Source organism: Bos grunniens, chromosome 20 (assembly GCF_055505025.1).
Source record: "Bos grunniens cultivar Pamir isolate PY7600 chromosome 20, Bosgru_T2T1.0, whole genome shotgun sequence".
Lineage (NCBI taxonomy): Eukaryota > Metazoa > Chordata > Mammalia > Artiodactyla > Bovidae > Bos > Bos grunniens.
Window position 1 is genome coordinate 32,943,925 of NC_141184.1, and position 7,974 is coordinate 32,951,898.

Here is a 7,974-nt window from a genome sequence, read left to right on the forward strand (position 1 = left end):
TTTTTGGCCATTTGTATGTCTTTTGAGAAATGCAATTTAATCCCTCTGGCCATTTTAAAATCAGATTATTTATGTTGTTATTTTTATTGCTTGCTTTTGAGTTGTAGGAGTTCCTTATATATTTTGGACATTAACTTCTTATTAGATATGTAGTCTGCAAATATTTTCTTGCATTCTATGGATTCTCTTTTCACTCTGTTGATTGTTCCTTCGCACACAGAAGCTTTTTAGTTTGAGGCAATTGCACTTGTTTATTTCGTTGTTTTTGCCTATTTCTTTGTTGTCATATTCAAAATGTCATTTCATGACCGATATTAAGATGTTTTCCCCTCAGTGTCTTCTAGAAGTTTTACAGTTTCAAGTCTTACATTTAAGTCTTTAATTTGTTTTGAGTAGATCTTTGTGTATCTGTATGATAAGGGTCTAGTTTCATTGTTTTTGCATGTGGATATACAATTTCCCCATCACCATTTGTTGAGAGACTCTTCTCTGCCCATTTTGTATTCTTGGCACCCTTCTCAAAGATCAATTGATAGTAAATGTATGAATGTATTTCTGGTCTCTCAATTCTGTTCTGTTGGTCTATATGTCTGTTTTAGTGCCAATACCATACTGTTTTTATTCTTGTAGCTTTGTCATATAGTTTAAAATCTGAAAGTATGTCTCCACCTTTGTTCTTCTTCCTCAAAACTCATTGATTATTCAAACTATTTTGTGGTTCCATATGATTTGTAGAACTGTTTTCTTATTCTGTAAAAATGCCATTGGGATTTTGATAGAGATAGCATCAAATTTGAATATTGTTTTGGTTAGTGTGGACATTTTAACAGTAGTGAGTCTTTCTATCCACAAACATGAGATATGTTTCCATTTATTTGTGTTTTTTTAAACTTCTTTCAGCACTATTTTATAGTTTTCAGTGGACAAGCCTTTCACCTTCTTAGTTAACTTTATTCCTGAATATTTTATTCTCTTGATGCTACTGTAAATAAGATTATCTTAATTTCATTTTGTATAATGTATTGTTAGTATATATAAATGTAACTTTTTGTATGTTGATTTTGTATCTTGTAATTTTACTGAATTTGTTCATTAGTTCTAATAGTTGTTTTATTGTGTGTGTGTGTGGAGTCTTTAAGGTTTTCTGCATGCATGATTATGTCATTTGTAAACATAATTGTGTTTCTTTCTCTCTGATGTAGATGCCTTATATTTCTTTTTCTTGCCTAATGGCTCTATTAAGGACTTCCAGTGCTATGCTCGATAGAAGTGGTGAGAGTGGATGTCCTTGCCTTCATTTTTCATTCTTTAACTTTTTTTTTCATTCATTCACTTGTCAAAAATGCCAGGTTCATTTTTAGGTGCTGGTTTACAGCAGGAAAAATGTAACTAGACTCAGTCTGAGATCCGGTATTATATTCTGCAGTTTGGAGGAGGAAAGATTAAAAACAAACAAAGAAACTATATCAGGTGATGATATATGCTAAGAAGTAAAACAAAGCAGAGAGGAATGTGGATTAAGTCAGAGGGTCAATATTGGGCCTCTTTGATAATATAAGGAGCTGAATCTTGAATAAGGACACTGAAGAACTTTTTTGGAATAAAGCTCCTCCTAGGAAGGAAGAAGGAAGCCATTGGAGTGTTGAGCAGAGTGCCAGGAGCTGACTTTTACTTCAAATGGGTCACCATACCTGATGCCATGGAATGCTATTGACAATTGTCATCCCTGTCTCCATCCTTTGTTTCTTTCTGAGATTTTTGCCGTATGAACTTGTCTTGAGAGCTTACTTTCTTGATGAAATCTTTCAGATTCAGCTTTGTAAGCTGAAGTCATCCCTTCTTCCGAATGCCTCCTCTCAAACCCCTGGGGAAGAAGGAAAATACTATACAAAGAAGCTTTCACTAGTGAGCTTTCACCATCTAAACAGCCTTTGGTGACAAGAACCTGTGGCTGGAGGCTACTGCTTCCTTCCTGGTTCAGAGTTAAGACTTCCTTGAACTTTGTCTTCCCTGATGCCTCAGTTATGAGAACTAGGGCAAGTCTTAGAGTCTTGTCTTAAGCAAGACTGCCTTTCTGTCTTTGCCAAAGTTCATATTCCTGACTCAATTGAGAAATGGGGAAGGTGATTTTCTACTTGTGGTAACATAATTGAAATTTCTATTGTTAAACAGTTCTCCTGGGGATTTGGAATTGGGAATTTTATACTCTAGTTCTCCTTCCTCAAAGTCCCCCTACCTTCTTCTCCAGACATTCCATCCACACTCAGGATAATGTGACATGGTAGAAAGAGCACTGAACTGGGGACCAGAAGGCCTGAATCTTAGTCTGAACTCACACTGAACTGGCCATGAGGTTTTTTAGTGGAAATCTTTGGACTTTAATTCAAAATAATGGAGAACTTTTGATAGAAACAAACATTTCCTGTCTTCCACTCTGGGATGTAATATTTGACAGTCACTACCCTTATGTCAGAAAGTGAAGAGGAACTAAAAAGCCTCTTGATGAAAGTGAAAGTGGAGAGTGAAAAAGTTGGCTTAAAACTCAATATTCAGAAAACTAAGATCATGGCATCTGGTCCCATCACTTCATGGGAAATAGATGGGGAAACAGTGGAAATAGTGTCAGACTTTATTTTTCTGGGCTCCAAAATCACTGCAGATGGTGACTGCAGCCATGAAATTAAAAGACGCTTACTCCTTGGAAGAAAAGTTATGACCAACCCAGATAGCATATTGAAAAGCAGAGACATTACTTTGCGAACAAAGTAATGTCAAGGCTAGTCAAGGCTATGGATTTTCCTGTGGTCATGTATGGATGTGAGAGTTGGACTGTGAAGAAAGCTGAGCGCCAAAGAATTGATGCTTTTGAACTGTGGTGTTGGAGAAGACTCTTGAGAGTCCCTTGGACTGCAAGGAGATCCAACCAGTCCATTCTGAAGGAGATCAGCCCTGGGATTTCTCTGGAAGGAATGATGCTGAAGCTGAAACTCCAGTACTTTGGCCACCTCATGTGAAGAGTTGACTCATTGGAAAAGACTCTAATGCTGGGAGGGATTGGGGGCAGGAGGAGAAGGGGACGACAGAGGATGAGATGGCTGGATGGCATCACTGACTCGATGGACGTGAGTCTGAGTGAACTTCAGGAGTTGGTGATGGACAGGGAGGCCTGGCGTGCTGCGATTCACGGGGTCGCAGAGTCAGACATGACTGAGCGACTGAACTGAATGGATTTTCTTATTTTAAAGACTAGGAGATTAGAGCCCAGAGAAGTAAAGATTTTAGTAAGTTCACAAGATGTGACATATGTGGGTTTGATCCCTGGGTCGGAAAGATCCCCTGGAGAAGGGCCTGGCAACGCACTCCGGTATTCTTGCCTGGATAATCGTATAGACAGAGGAGCCTGGAGGGCTAGAGTCCATAGGGTCACAAAGAGTCAGACACAACTGAAGCGACTTAATATGCATACATGACAGAGCAAAGTGCTATGAATAGTATGATCTCCAGAGTCAGACTTGCTAGGCAGAGTGTCTGGCTCTACTACTTATTGGTTATGTGTCTTGGACAAATTGCTTAAGTTTTATGTTTTCAGTTGTCCTCATCTATAAAATGGGAATAAAAAGTGTACCTATCTTGCCAGACTGCTTGAGTATTAAAAGAGATTACTGAAGTAAAAGAACTTAGAACAGCATCAGGCATGTAGCAAACTTTATGGTTAGTATGATTGTTGACAAGACAATCATAGAAGTTATGTCTAAATGCTAGAAATTGCATCATATGTGGAAAGTCCTATAGACCTGATGATGTTTGGCTAAGTAGAAGGAAGGCAAATCAGTTAGTTTTCTTTAGTCATATAAAGGGTTGTAACCTGAAAGAGGTACTTCTTTGAAGTTTCTTAGAAAGATCTTTGGACTTTAATTCAAAATAATGGAGAATTTTTGATGTAAACAACAGTTTCCTGTCTTCCACTCTGGGTTGTAATATTTGACAGTCACTGATGTAATTTCTTACTTTAAAGACTAGGAGATTAGAGCCCAGAGAAGTAAAGACTTTCCTAAGTTCACAAAATTGGGCCCAGGCAAAGTGGCCTGTGACCTCATGGTACCTCATGAGTCCAGAAATTGTTGTTGTTGTTTAGTAGCTAAGTTGTATCCAACTCTTTTGCGACTCTATGGACTGTGGCCTACCAGGCTCCTCTGTCCATGGGATTTCCCAGACAAGAGTACTGGAGTGGGTTGCTCTTTCCTTCTACAAGGGATCTTCCCAATCCAGGGACTGAACTTGGGTCTCCGGCATTAACAGGCAGATTCTTTACCTATGAGCCACCAGGGAAGCCCTTAAAAACTATTAGATGTTGGTAATTTAGTTTATGGGATCGAGGTTGCCAGCCTCTGGTCTCCTTCTAAGCCAAAAGAAAGCAGATCCTTTGTAAACATCTGGAAAGTCAAGTTGTAAACTCTGAGGACCTGGAGTTCTGTAGGTGGCTGAGAGCCTGGCTGGGCTACCAAATGGCTTCAGAAATGGCAACCATCTGCCAGAGCATGTGCTCTCCATGCAGTAGGATTAGCTGGCTTTGCTGTCTGCTTCTCATCATGAACCAGTCTCCCTAGGATTGCCTGGACTGCCAGCACCCTTCAACACAGTCATAAAAAATATTGACACCAGGAAGTCCTGTTAAAAAGAGATTTTCTTAAACATTATCTTTATTTAATTTCTTTTTTTTTCCATCTTGGAAGTGAGAACTTTCTCTGAGCCTGCCTCTCTCCTTGCCTGTCCTTTCCTCTCTTCTTTTGTACTTCCTACATGGAACGGAATAAATGGAGGGCATCTTTCCAGCATCAGCATTTCAGGGCTGGGGTTCTAAGAGAACAAGCCTTCCAATGGTTGTCATCTAGAAGGTGTTACACAGATTTCCTCCATAACTTTGAGTTCTTTGCCGGAGCCAGAGAAAGAGCTGCTGGCAAAGGGGAACAAAGGACTGGGCTGGCACACCAGGGCTTCGCTCTCTGCTGCCTTCCTTTAATCTCAGGTCACAAAGAAACATTTGGGAATCTGGATTCCCAACCAGGACCATAGGTGGAGTGCCTGCCATGTAGCTGCATCTCAGGGCATAGTGTGGCTATGAGCAGGGTCTGATTTAAGGGGGGAAAAAAGAATCACAAGTTTGCAGGGACCAGAGGGGTCAGGATGGGGCCACTGGGGAGTGAAAACACACTCTTCAAATGCTGTTTTTTTTTTTTTTTTCAGATGTTATAAACCCACTCATCTTCAATGTTCATGAGTGAGGAAAGGAGAGAGAGAGGGAGAGAGAGGTGGAGGGGAGAGAGATGGGGATAGAGAAATTGAAGGAGAGTGACAGGGAAAGAGAGAGAGAGTGAAGTGGCAGGGAGGGGAGGAAAGGAGAAATCCAGGAGAGGAAGAACATAGGTATGTATTTGTCTTGCCTGTTGCCCTTGCTCCTTATACCTTCTCAGCTGGCTTTTTCAGCATGGGAACACAGATCTGCTTTGTCACATATGTGAATGCTCAGTCCCAGCTTATTTACACTATGGCCATCCAACCAGATGGAGTCAGGTCTCCCCTCTGCCAAGGCTTGTCTTCAGGGTGAGAGATGGGGCAGTGGGAGCAGAGTCAGGAAGGGGAATAGAAATGGTTTCAGAGGCTCTGAAATCTTGTCACTCATATGCTGAATTGATCACCAGCCCCACTGGCCACTTAGCTGGAAAGTGAGAGAAGAGCTAGGAAATTATACTGTTACCTTCTGATTACCTTTTTTCCCCCTTTCTTTTTCTTCTTAATTTTAAAGGGAATGTGGATTCTCTGTCCAGAATATGGAGCATGGAACCAGCTGCTTGTGGAGTGAGAAGAGCCACCGGCCAGGCTGAGGCACAGCTGGGACACTTGGCAGAATGGACGCCTCACCAGTTCCTGCCAAAGAAACCACGGCCAATAGTTTCTCCTACCGTTCTGGGTCCCTCTCCCCAATCTGTGGGGTTCCTGTGTTGGCTGAAGGCATGAAACCAACTCTTGCTTCATGTGGGATTCATATCTCAGGATTCATCCCTGGAGAAAGAGACCAGAGGGGCTAGAGTCAGTGTGGCATGCCATGTCCCCTTCATCCTGTCACGTGGTGCCTGTTGACTAATAGTGCAAGGGCAGGTCAGGCAATTCACAGAAATCCTATGTGCTAGTGCTGCTTTCGTGGGCAGGACGTGGCTGCCAAGGCAAACACATCCCACTCTACTAAGGCTGAAAGGCAAACAACATCAGTCATTGTTCACGTGGTAAGGCAGACGTTAGTACCATCCATGGAGATGCATGGCGCCGTCCTAAACTGTGTAAAGTGATTTGTTGTTTTTGTAGTTGGACCACCTGCCCTCCATCAGGCAGTGTTTTAACCAGTATACATTGGTCAGCGCTCAGGCCAAGTGGAAACAGGTCCTTTGCTTGACTCAATTGGCTTATTCTCTTCCAGAGTTAAAAAGCCCACGGGACCTAGATAGCCATGAGATCTTACACTCTTACTGGGAAGTGAGACTGCTCTGAAAATTGTCCTGATGTTTACTCTTCTATAAATATCTCTCTGAAAAGGAGACTACAGACCTTATCATCAACCACACAATGCTTCTGGGAAATAATACATTTTGTAATGTTAAATCTCTAATACTGCCATTGAAATTTTAGCCAACCACGTCCTCAGGTTCCAAAGTCTTACACCATATCATTTCATTCATATATGAAACAGGTCATGCATAGCAGCCTCAGCTTTGAAATTAAATGCAGCTCATCGACTTTTTTCACCAAAAATTGTGAAATAATACCATAAAATCCATACGTGCAGCCTTTCTTGAAAAACGCTGCCTGTGCCCATGGGACACACATTCCCTGCTGTCATTAGCTCATTGTCACTGAGCGTAGCCTCCCTCTTCCATGGGTCCTCCTCTCTGCCTCACCAGACTCCTTGGATTCCTCCATCTCCTATTGACCCTGAAGCCACCTGTCAGTTACTATGTATTATTTCACTTGCATTGTTTTTCTTAGACTAGAAATATAGTCTTTAAATGCCAGATAGTTATTAAAAGTGAGAGAATAAAATTTGAACTGATGGAGGCTCATGTTTCTAGGGAAATGTATGGGAAGATGACAGTTGTTAACTGGAAGAGAAGTTTTTTGTACCTAGGCTTTCTTCACTCATTCCTGCTGCTTCCTGGCTGCTGTGCAAATTCATCTTTGTGACTCCTGTTTCCAACACCATCTCCACACATTTTGAAAAGCTAGCTCATTTACTACAACTTGTCTTTGGTCTTCCCTCCATCCACTACCTCATTCCTTTTAGAGAACCTCCAAGAAATGAATGTCAAATGATTTGAGACAATAAGAGATCAGTGGATCAAAGGTAAGATTAGAATCCCCCATGATCATCAGCAAAGGACGAAAGTAAAATTTGGAGATAATAGGAGATGTGGGTTTTTTCTTTTTGCAGGTTGGTTGGAGAAACAGACTATGTTTTGAAAAATCACTGTTGAGGCTCATAGAGGACTTACGTTTCATCATGCATAGGTATAATTTGCGTTAATTTTCTTCAAGATACCCATAGAAAATTATGCAAAAGTTCCCAACATGGTAACTATAATAACCTTCATTTCTGCAAAAGTTTCTGCTTAGGGATTTTAGGAAAGTGCTGTGAGGCGAAAGACAGTTTTCAAAACAAAGCCACAGTATATCAATTTCCTCCTTTCAGTGACAAACCAATAGAATATGAGTGACCAGAACACAGATGTGGTGTTGAAAAAGGAGGATCTTCATTAAATGTCTACTCAGTGTCTACTGAAGCTCCAGAAGAATGTTATAAATCCCCAAAAAAGTATAGCCCACCCCTTGCGGTGAATCCCAGGGATCTATGATCCCTTCTTACCACTCACCCCAATAAATAGCACCTGAGAGAGTAGGGCCCAGCAAAAGTAGGAAAACCTTTCT